This window comes from Ranitomeya variabilis, chromosome 4, assembly GCF_051348905.1.
Source record: "Ranitomeya variabilis isolate aRanVar5 chromosome 4, aRanVar5.hap1, whole genome shotgun sequence".
In the NCBI taxonomy this organism is placed as follows: Eukaryota; Metazoa; Chordata; class Amphibia; order Anura; family Dendrobatidae; genus Ranitomeya; species Ranitomeya variabilis.
This window is the reverse complement of record NC_135235.1, coordinates 661,988,821-662,000,959: the sequence shown is the minus strand read 5'-3', so window position 1 is coordinate 662,000,959 and position 12,139 is coordinate 661,988,821.

The following is a 12,139-nucleotide window of genomic DNA, read 5'->3' as shown; positions in this document are numbered from 1 at the left end:
TATGCTCACCTGGGCCGTTAGTTCAGGGGCGTTGCTATATAAGCTCTCTGGACCTTCAGTTCTATGCCTGGCATCGTTGAATTCAGAGCTAATCTGTTGTGCTCTTGTCCTTTGATCCTGGTTCCTGTATTTCTAAGCTAAGTCTGCTTCTTTGCTTTTTGCTTTGGTTTTGTTTTGTATTTTTGTCCAGCTTGTTCCAATCTGTATCCTGACCTTTGCTGGAAGCTCTAGGGGGCTGGTGTTCTCCCCCCGGACCGTTAGACGGTTCGGGGGTTCTTGAATCTCCAGCGTGGATTTTTATAGGGTTTTTGTTGACCAGATAAGTTATCTTGCTTTATTCTGCTATTAGTAAGCTGGCCTCTCTTTGCTGAACCTGGTTCATTTCTGTGTTTGTCATTTCCTCTTACCTCACCGTTATTATTTGTGGGGGGCTTGTATCTTGCTTTGGGGTCCCTTTCTCTGGAGGCAAGAGAGGTCTTTGTTTTCTTCTCCTAGGGGTAGTTAGATTCTCCGGCTGGCGCGAGTCATCTAGCGATCACCGTAGGCATGATTCCCGGCTACTTCTAGTGTTGGCGTTAGGAGTAGCTATTTGGTCAACCCAGTTACCACAGCCCTATGAGCTGGATTTTTGTATCTCGCAGACTTACACGTTCCTCTGAGACCCTGTCCACTGGGGTCATAACAGTGACCCCTGGTGATCTAGTGGTGGAAAATGATGAGAGGTGGAGGAAGATCTCAATAAAAACTAGGCCCAATTTAAAGGAGCGGGTCTCCTAGACTTGTAATGCTCATACACGAAGTGCATGGGCTGACAAACATTTCCCCATGGGGTTTACAGTTTTAAAGAATTATTTTTGGATATCATAGACACCCTTGCCCAAAAATTGAATGGCTGTAGCATCATACAACTTGTTCACCATGGTGATCTAGTGGTGGAGAATGAGGAAGCATTGATGAAGGCCTCATTAAAAACTAGGCCCAATGTAAAGGAGTGTGTCTGCTAGACTTATAAAGCCCATACACACGTGCATGGACTAACAAACATTTCCCCAAGGGGGATACATTTTTAAAAAATATACTATGGACATCATAGACACCCTTGCCAAATATTGGACTGCCTGTAGCGGCACAGAAGACGTTAAGCCTGGTGATCTAGTGGTGGAGAATGAGGAGACATTGCTGAAGGCCTCATGAAAAACTAGGCCCAATATAAAGGAGTGTGTCTCCCAGACTTGTAATGCCGATACACGCAGTGCATGGGCTGACAAACATTTCCCCACGGGGATACATTTTTTAAAAAATATACTATGGCCATCAGACATCCTTGCCAAAAATTGGACTGCCTATAGCAGCACAGAACACGTTAAGTGTGGTGAATGGTGATCTAGTGGTGGAGAATGAGGAGACATTACTGAAGGCCTCATTAAAATCTAGGCCCAATGTAAAGGAGTGTGTCTGCTACACTTGTAATGCCCATACACACAGTGCATGGGCTGACAAACATTTCCCCAAGGGGGATACATTTTTTAAAAATATACAATGGGCATCATAGACACCTTTGCCAAAAATTGGACTGCCTGTAGAGGCACCAAAGACGTTAAGCCTGGTGATCTAGTGGTGGAGAATGAGGAGACATTAAGATAAATCATACTGAAACCAAAAAAAAAAAGGATGTGAATCCACTGATGAAAGTAAATAATAATCCTCGGCGTGGGGAGGATGTGTTCAATCCTGTAATGACCAGAGGTCCGAATAAGATCCAGTGAGTCACAAACCAAGACTAAGGCAGAAATCTCAAACAGTTGTTTACTCAAAGGCAAAATAACTAAGGTAGTATGGAGAATACCAAGGCAGATGCACCCCAAAGATACACCAATTCAGCATCAGCTGAAATCACTGTGCCACTCCAAGGTCTCCTGAGAAGTGTATGCTCCAACAGACTAATAATCAATTTACCTAACAGAACAACTCAATACAAGAACAAGTGTAAATTGATTGTAGTGCAATCAAGGGAGCCCCTGGAATGGCACACTGAGTATAACTTATACACATCTAATATTCAATACACCTCTAAATTAACGATTAAACGCTCTGAACAGGGATACCCGGGTATCTATGACTATGGTACCGTATCCTGAGATAGATCTCGTCTCAGGCAGGAATCTGCACAGGCTGCAGCCAGTCCATATCTTCAGCGCCAATAAGTTACAGCAAGCTCCTCTGTCTTGTCGGCCGATGCCGAGCCCAAACGCCGGGGACTTAGTTTGGTGGCCTCACGATGTTGTCTCTGCTTCTGTAGCTCCTAGAAATGCTCCCCAACAACCCGTCCGTCTCTATATCAGCAGTCTGTCCAAACTTATTTCTCCACTCAATGCACAGGGACTCCACAGACTCTCAAATACGTACTGAGTTTCCAGTGAAGTCTCAGTCTTCCAAAATAAAAAGGTTAGCTCTTCTCCAGAAAAACGTTAGCAACAAAAAGTCTCTCAAAAGCTTTTTCTCCAACACACTCGCAGTAAATCCACACAGTCTCTTGCTATATCACTGCAGCTTCTTCTCCTCTTCCCGCCTTTTTCTTCTCTCACTTCCTTATCTGACACTTTACACACCGGACACCAGACCCCACCCACCAGCACACATTGTCTCCGGGAGTCTGGCAGTGTCTGTCCCTTGCTGCAGCAGGCAAAAACCACAGGGTCCTAGTGCTCTCTCAGTGTTGTGAATTGACCTTTTGGCTCCCTCTTGTGGTCACTAGTGATATGACACTTTGATATTCCTTCCCTTGCTTGGTATCCACCTGGCCTTGTTAGTCCAGGGGTGTCGCTATTTGAACTTCCTGGATTTTCAGTCTTGTGCCTGGCATCGTTGTAATCAGATCCTTCTGTTTGCTCCTATCTGCTGGTCCTGGTTCTATGCAAAATTAAGCTAAGTCCTGCTTTCTTGTTTTTGGTTATTTTCTGTGCTCTTATTTTTGTCCAGCTTGTACAAAATGTGATTCCTTATATTGCTGGAAGCTCTAGGGTGCGGATGTTCTCCCCCCGTGCCGTTAGACGGTTCGGGGGTTCTTGAATATTCCGCGTGGAGTTTTTGTGAGGGTTTTCGCTGACTATATAAGTCATCTTCCTATATTCTGCTATTAGTTAGCGGGCCTCTCTTTGCTAAAACCTAGTTCATTTCTTGCGTTTGTCTTTTCTTCTTACCTCACCGTTATTATTTGTTGGGGGCTTGTATCCAACTTTTTGGGGTATTTACTCTGGAGGCAAGAAAGGTCTTTCTTTTCCCTGCTAGGGTTAGTTAGTTCTCCAGCTGGCGCGAGACGTCTAGAATCAACGTAGGTACGTTCCCCGGCTGCTGTTATTTGTGTGCTAGGTTCAGGTATATGGTCAGCCCAGTTACCACTGCCCTATGAGCTGGGTTTTATGTTTGCAGACTTCGCTATTGTCTCTGAGACCCCCTGCCATTGGGGTCATAACACTCAGTGGGACTACAGTTCACCCTCTTACATGCCACCCCACTAGAGGTTGGCGTCCTCGACACACCTTCCCACTCAAATTCATCTTGAGCATATCGCTGAGGCGGTATTCCTGCCGTAGATTGTGTAGTTCTCCTGAGTCCTACATCAACAGGTGCAGCCCTAGAGGGAGCTAAAGTCTCTTCCATGGTCGTGTTAGTGGACGCAAGTGGAGTTGTCTCCTCCTGCGGCTCGTCAGGACCAAGCAGTTGACCTGATGCGCTCTCCTCAACAGCATCCTCCACATTCCCAACTTTCTCATCACACAAGGCCAGATTGGTCACAGGGGGCAAATAAACAGGCGCAGGAGTAAGCACACCATCAAATTCAAGATCATTCAGCAAATTACGGGTTGGCCCCCCTGTCCCCACCGGTTCGACCTCGTACACTGGAATCTCAGGATTCACCTGTTTTTTTATCAGATACGGTATCGCCTCCCATCGGTCACTCAGCTTTCCTGACCGTCGTTTTGTCCTCACCAACACTCTATCTCCCGGAGAGAACAATTCTGTTTGCACGGGTCGCGTGTCCCTATGAACCACCTGGCGAAGGCGGTCGTCCACCACCTGATGCATCACCCTCAACCGCCGCCGATGCTCTCGTACCCACTCGGACGCAGTCCGAAGGGGAACGGAGGAGGGATCTGGCATGTTCAAATCCTCAATGTCTCGGCCAGGTCTACCAAACATCAACATGTGTGGCGAGTAACCAGTAGTACTGTGCACCCTGTTATTTTAAGCCCACATCAATTCGGGAAGATACTCAGGCCAGCGGGTCTGTTGCTGACTCTCTAAGGACCTCAACATTTGCAACAAGGTCCGATTAAAACGCTCACACGCCCCGTTACCCTGAGGGTGGTAAGGCGTTGTTCTCGACTGCTCGATACCATAGAGCTGGTGCAACTCCTTCATCAGCGTCCCCTGAAAGCAGGCCCCTTGATCTGAATGTACTCTCTGCGGACACCCGAACACTTGGAAGAAATGTCGGCACACGGCCTCAGCCGCCGACTTGGCCGTCTGATCTCTTGTCGGCTCCGCTACAGCATACTTGTTAAAGTGATCTGTCATCACCAGGCAATAGGAGTACCCTGACATAGAGTACCCTATCAACACGTAGTCAATCATGAGTAGCTCCAGCGGAGCTGAAGTCTTAATAGACTGTGTGGGAGCCCGCTGCTCAGGGCTTTTGTTGAGCCCACAAATTCGGCACTGCCGACACGCGTCTGCCACCATCCCTCCCAACTCAGGGCAGTAGAGGACTCGCTGCAACCACTGAAGTGTCTTTTCACTTCCAAAATGGGCCCCCTTCTCATGCGCCTCACGAGCGACCACTGGACCCATCCCCACAGGAATTATCAGTTGGTACCGATGCTGCAGCTCCGATGGCAGGTACACCTTACGATACAAAAGACCTTGTTCCACACACAATTTATCCCATTGTCGAAGGAGTTTCATTCCTTCCATGGACAACTGAGCCTTGTCCTCTGCACGGGGCCAGACCTTGTTTTGTACCCAACGGCGCACAAGTGCAACGTCCGGACACTCGTCCTGGACTTTTGTCCAATCTGAGGGTGTTTTACCCAGGACACAGGGCATTCCGGTGGCCACCCCACTTGAGTGTACCACACTTTGGAAGATAGGTATCTGCCCCAAAGCTGGAGTTTCAGTGTCCTCAAGTTGTTCGTCAACATCTTCCCCTGATGACCCAAGGGGCACTCTTGACAATGCATCTGCATTGCCGTTTTCTCGACCCGAGCGAAATTTAATGCGGTAATTGAACTTGGCAAGTCTGGCGACCCACCGCTGCTCCAACGCTCCCAGTTTTGCATTCTCTAAGTGAGCTAGCGGGTTGTTATCTGTCATGACTAGCACCTCAGCTCCTGTAAGATACACGGCGAAGCGTTCTGTCATTGCCCACACCAGGGCCAGCAATTCCAGCCGGAATGAGCTGTAGTTAGCCGGATTTCGCTCGGAGTCTCTTAAAGACCTGCTGCCATAAGAAATCACTCGCTCTCGGCCGTCCTGCACCTGTGCTAGTACTGCCCCCAACCCATGAAGACCACCATCGGTATACAACAAAAAAAGGGGTGTCAAACCGGGCGTATGCCAGCAATGGGGCACTCGTTAGGGTGGTTTTCACTTCATCAAATGCCTTTTTCTGTAGGGGTCCCCATGGAATGGGGCGATTTCGAGGACCCAGCGCTGTCCCTCTCAAAAGTTCGTTTAAGGGACTCACCACTTGTGAGAATTTAGGCACAAACCGCCGATAGTATCCTGCTAGGCCCAGGAAGGCCCGCACTTCCCGCAGGTCACAAGGAGGTGGCCACTCTTGTACCGCCTTAATCTTACTGGCTATCGGTAGTACCCCGTCCGGGGTCACCTGATGCCCCAAATATTCAATCTGGTTTCGTAACAGTTGACATTTTTTTGGCTATATTTTCAGGCCGTAGCTCTTGAGCCGCCGGAGAACTTGACGCAGCTTCTCCAGATGATCTTCAAATGAGGTTCCGAACACCACAATGTCGTCTAGATATATCATGACTGATTCAAAATTTAGATCGCCTAAGCAATGTTCCATCAGGCGTTGGAAGGTTCCCGGGGTGGTAGCGAGGCCAAAGGGCATCCGGTTGAACTCAAAGAGCCCCATTGGCAAGACAAATGCCGTCTTGGCCCGATCCTTTTCAGCCATTGGGACCTGCCAGTACCCGCTTGCCAAATCCAACGTTGAGAAATACTTGGCCCGACCCAGGGCCTACAGGGATTCTTCAATACGGGGTAAAGGATATGCGTCCCGTACGGTGTGGGCGTTCAATTTCCGATAGTCCACACAAAATCGGAGTGTCCCATCCTTCTTGCGGACCAAGACTACAGGGGCCGCCCAGGGACTCCGGCTCTCTCGGATCACTTGGTTGTCCAGCATACTGGCCACCATGCTTTTCACCTCTTGATAGAGCGCCGGAGGAATTTGACGATATCTTTCTCTAATGGGTGGAGTATCCCCCGTTGGAATCTCATGCTCAATCGTCTGGGTACACCCGAAGTCCTCTCCATGTCGGGAAAAGGTCTCTTGATGTTCCCACAAAACTCTCTCCAACTGCTCCAACTGCACGGGGGTCAGCTTCTCCCGATCCACTCCCATCTGCTCCATGATCACATGACCATTCCATTCCTCCGTAGGAGGCTCAGTCCGGCCTACCTCGACCGCAAATGTCCAGGATGACTGTTGGTCTGGTCGCAGTTCGAATCCTGCATTTTCCGGCACCTTCTCTGCCGGCACAAACAGTTCAGCCAGTATGGTTCCAACGGGAATTGCAACAGCTTCATCTAAAACATTGATGCATCGGACCGGCACTCGTCCATTCTTCACAATCGCCAAAGACCGGGCCACATGTACCTTGGCAAATGAGGAACTCTCTTGAGCGGGCTCAAGTAGCACTTCAAGCCCATTCAATCTCTGTGCAGCTCCCACCGGCAGCATTAAGAGTTCCTCTTGTCTGGGTCCCAGCAGGATCGGGGCCCACGATGGCACTTGAACCCGGCCACCTGGGACCGCACTTTTCAGCAAGTCGCAACTCAGCACTAGACGGTGTAGAATTCTCTGTGTGGGTCGGTGTCTTGTCGCACGGGCCCAGTATCGGGGTCCTTCACTGGCATACATCTGGTGATTCAAGTCTCGCAGCACGTTCATTCCGAGCGTCACCTCCATCCCTCTTCTAGGGGGGTGATCCACCAGTACTACCCCTTTCTGCCCCAGCTCTTGACCAAACATTTTTAGTTGCATCCACACGATCCCCTTGACTGACAGTTGGCCATTATTTGCGGCGGTCAGTCGTATCACTCGGCCATCCTCTGGAATCACTAGTCGACTGAAGTATCTCTCATATACTTCTAGAGGCATTATAGTACATTCGGATCCCGTGTCAACCAAGCACCTCATCTTCCGCCCTTCAAACTCTGCTTCTATCACTGGACTACATGCAAACAAATCTTGCTCATTCCGTCGAGGGCTTTGTTCGGGTGGGGCCGCTGCTGCTTGCCCTCTCATGGCAGCGGCCGGAAGTTTAAAGCCGGCGACGGGGTTTCTGGGGCCGCAAGTGTCCAGCAGTAACGAGAGATGTGTCCCTGGCGCCCACACTTCCAGCAGGTGATTGTTCCGCGTGGACGAGGGCTTGACTCATTCTGATAGGACGACCTGGTCATTTGTGGGGTCACCGTTCCAGGGGGTGGGGCAGGAGGCCCCCGTGAGGGGGTAGAGGTGGGATCAACTGTCAGTTGAGACAATTTTAGCTTCAACTCCTTCACCTCAGCACGCAAAGCTTGTACCACGCTTACCAGCCCCTCTCCCCCTGACCCCGATGACCCACCTTCCTCCAGCTGGGCACTGTTCACTGACCCCTCGGGCACATGGGCAGATTTCTCTTCCCTTTCCACTGCAGCTCGGTAAATCTGCCAGAAAGATAATTCTGGTGCAACCCGGGCCATTTCCAACAGTTTGTCCCGGAGAAGTCTATTGGCTAAACCGGTGATGAATTGATCCCGGAGCAAGCGGTCTACCTCCCGGAACGCTCCCATGTCCCCCGGGTCTAGTCGCTGCATCTCATTCAACGTCTCTTGCAAGATATTAGAGTACTGCATCAGGGACTCACACTCTCTCTGGGGACGATTAAAGAATAGAGACCGAAGCTGGGCCACACGCGCTCGGCCCCCCAAACTCCCCTCTAACAGTTCCAAAATCTTTTCTAACGTATCCCTCTCTGATTCTGGGCGCACCATCACCATACGCCTAATATTGCCCTCCAGTGCATTTAATGCCAGCTCAGCGCGTAACGCGGCGGTCAAATTACACATGCGCAGAATGCTCCGGATCCTCTCGGCCCAATCTTGCAACGCCATATTGCGCCCGTCGTATTTCGGCATGTGCTGAAGTAAAGCTCCTACAGGCACATACCCTCCCGGAGTCGCCGCGGCTGCCAGGGGAACCCCAACCCCCGAGGAAGATGCGGATACAGCGGGGTCATTTCTATCCTCGCCCTCGTCCATGACAAACACTGGATCCTGCCGACTACGCCAAAAATGTAATGACCAGAGGTCCGAATAAGATCCAGTGAGTCACAAACCAAGACTAAGGCAGAAATCTCAAACAGTTGTTTACTCAAAGGCAAAATAACTAAGGTAGTATGGAGAATACCAAGGCAGATGCACCCCAAAGATACACCAATTCAGCATCAGCTGAAATCACTGTGCCACTCCAAGGTCTCCTGAGAAGTGTATGCTCCAACAGACTAATAATCAATTTACCTAACAGAACAACTCAATACAAGAACAAGTGTAAATTGATTGTAGTGCAATCAAGGGAGCCCCTGGAATGGCACACTGAGTATAACTTATACACATCTAATATTCAATACACCTCTAAATTAACGATTAAACGCTCTGAACAGGGATACCCGGGTATCTATGACTATGGTACCGTATCCTGAGATAGATCTCGTCTCAGGCAGGAATCTGCACAGGCTGCAGCCAGTCCATATCTTCAGCGCCAATAAGTTACAGCAAGCTCCTCTGTCTTGTCGGCCGATGCCGAGCCCAAACGCCGGGGACTTAGTTTGGTGGCCTCACGATGTTGTCTCTGCTTCTGTAGCTCCTAGAAATGCTCCCCAACAACCCATCCGTCTCTATATCAGCAGTCTGTCCAAACTTATTTCTCCACTCAATGCACAGGGACTCCACAGACTCTCAAATACGTACTGAGTTTCCAGTGAAGTCTCAGTCTTCCAAAATAAAAAGGTTAGCTCTTCTCCAGAAAAACGTTAGCAACAAAAAGTCTCTCAAAAGCTTTTTCTCCAACACACTCGCAGTAAATCCACACAGTCTCTTGCTATATCACTGCAGCTTCTTCTCCTCTTCCCGCCTTTTTCTTCTCTCACTTCCTTATCTGACACTTTACACACCGGACACCAGACCCCACCCACCAGCACACATTGTCTCCGGGAGTCTGGCAGTGTCTGTCCCTTGCTGCAGCAGGCAAAAACCACAGGGTCCTAGTGCTCTCTCAGTGGGACTACAGTTCACCCTCTTACAAATCCCAAGGTCCAACTGGGTCCCAGCTTCAACTATGTTAACCCAGTGTGCCGTCAGTGAGACGTACCGTCCCTGCCCACAAGCACTTGTCCACATGTCCGTGGTTAGGAGGACTTTACCAGTAACAGCATTGTTGAGGGCACAGGTAATGTTGTGGGACACATGCTGGTGTAATGCCAGTACGGCACACCGGGAGAAATAGTGGCGACTGGGGACCAAGTACCTTGGGATGGCCGCTGTCATCAGGTTGTGGAAAGCTTCCATCTCAACGAGCCTAAAAGGCAACATTTCTAGCGCAAGCATACGAGAAATGTTAGAATTTAGTACTGTGGCCTGTGGGGCTTGGCTGGGTATTTCGGCTTGTGTTCCAATGACTGGGGTATAGACAACTGAAGGCTGTGCTGGGACAAGGAAGTGGATGGGCTTGATGATGGTGCTGCTTGACAGGGCAACAACAGGTACAGGGCTAGAGGCATTTTCACATGCACAGTGGACTGGGGATTGGCTTCTAAGCAAAACAGTGGAAGAACCAGTGGTGTCACCTGCAGTGTTCCTGGAGCTTTGCTGCCATGTACCTCATCATGCTGGTGGTGGCCAGGCTGGTAGTTTTGCTACCCCTGCTGATACTGTCATGGCAGGTGCTGCAAATGGCCTGTTTGGGGTTTCGGCAGTGTCTTAAAAAAATAACCAGACTCGGGAAGATCTAACAGTTGGAATGGCAACTTCTCTCATGTTGGTGTTACGGGGAATGGATGCACACCTTCTGTCTGTGGCCACCACATTGCTTCTTCCTGCCTGTTTGGGTGATATGGCTCTTTCCCCATGTGTGCTGCTGTCCTCGCTCTGCATGTCCTTTGCCAGGTTGGGTCAGTCACTATGTCACCCACCACCTCATCTTCCACATCCGCTCCCTGCTCCTCCTCCTGACTTTCTGGCAATTGTGTCTCATCATCATCCACCTCTTGTGACACTTTCCCACCATATTTATTTGAAGCAAAATTATATCTGATCAGTATGCCTTCAGAGCTACTATTTTTCCACCACAGACACACCAGGCTTCAGCCACAGATAACAGACTGTATAATTACTTTTTCTGTTGTATGTGAAATATGGAAAAAAAAAGTAGAACAAGGCTAGCACAAAGAACTATGCTACGTATGCCTGCGAGACTATGATATTTCCACCACAGATACACCAGGCCTCAGCCTGACATAATAGACTGTATAATATTTTGGGGGGTTTTGGTGAATTTTTGAAAAAAAAAGAGTAGAACAAGGCTAGCACACAACTATGCTATGTATGCCTGCGAAACTACGATTTTTCCACCACATATACACCAGGCCACAGATAACAGACTGTGTAAAATATTTTTTGTTTTTGGGTGAATTTTTGAAAAAAAAAAAGGGAACAAGGCTAGCACACAGAACTATGATACGTATGCCTACGAAACTACGATTTTTCCACCACAGATATACCATGCTGCATCCACAGATAACAGACTGTATAATTTTTTTTCTCTTGTATATGAAATTTGTCAAAAAATTAGAAATGAGTACAACAAGCCTAGCAGATAGAACTATGCTACGTATGCCTGCGAAACTGCGATTTTTCCACCACAGATACACCAGGCCGCAGCCACAGATAGCAGACTGTATAAAATATTTTTTGTTTTTTGGTGAATTTTTGAAAAAAAAAAAAAAAGTAGAACAATGCTAGCACACAGAACTATGATACGTATGCCTACGAAACTACGATTTTTCCACCACAGATATACCATGCTGCATCCACAGATAACAGACTGTATAATTTTTTTTCTCTTGTATATGAAATTTGGCAAAAAATTAGAAATGAGTACAACAAGCCTAGCAGATAGAACTATGCTACGTATGCCTGCGAAACTACGATTTTTCCACCACAGATACACCAGGCCACAGATAACAGACTGTATAATTTTTCTTTCTGTTGTATGTGAAATTTGCAAAAAAATTAAAAATGAGTCCAACAAGGCTACCAGACAACTATGAAACTTATGCCTGCGAAGCTACGATTTTTCCACAACAGATACACAAGGCCTCAGCCTAACATAACAGATTGTATACATTTTTTTTTCTTTTTGGTGATTTTTTTGATAAAAACAAAAATGAGTGGAACAAGGCTAGCAGACAGAACTATGCAGCTTATGCCTGCGAAGCTACAACTTTTTCCACCACAGATACAACAGGCCTCAGCCTGACATAACAGACTGTATACATTTTTTTGTTTTTTTGGTGAATTTTTGATAAAAAATAAAAAAAGAGTTGAACAAGTCTAGCACACAGAACTATGCTACGTATGCTTGCAAAACTATGATTTTTCCACCACAGATACACCAGGCCGCAGCCACAAATAAGACTGTATAACATATTTTTTGGTGAATTTTTGAAAGAAAAAAGTAGAACAAGGCTAGCATACAGAACTATGCTCCGTATGTCTGCGATTTTTTCCACCACAGATACAACAGGCCTCAGCCAGAAATGAGCTCTAACAGGATAGAAGATTACAGCCCTGG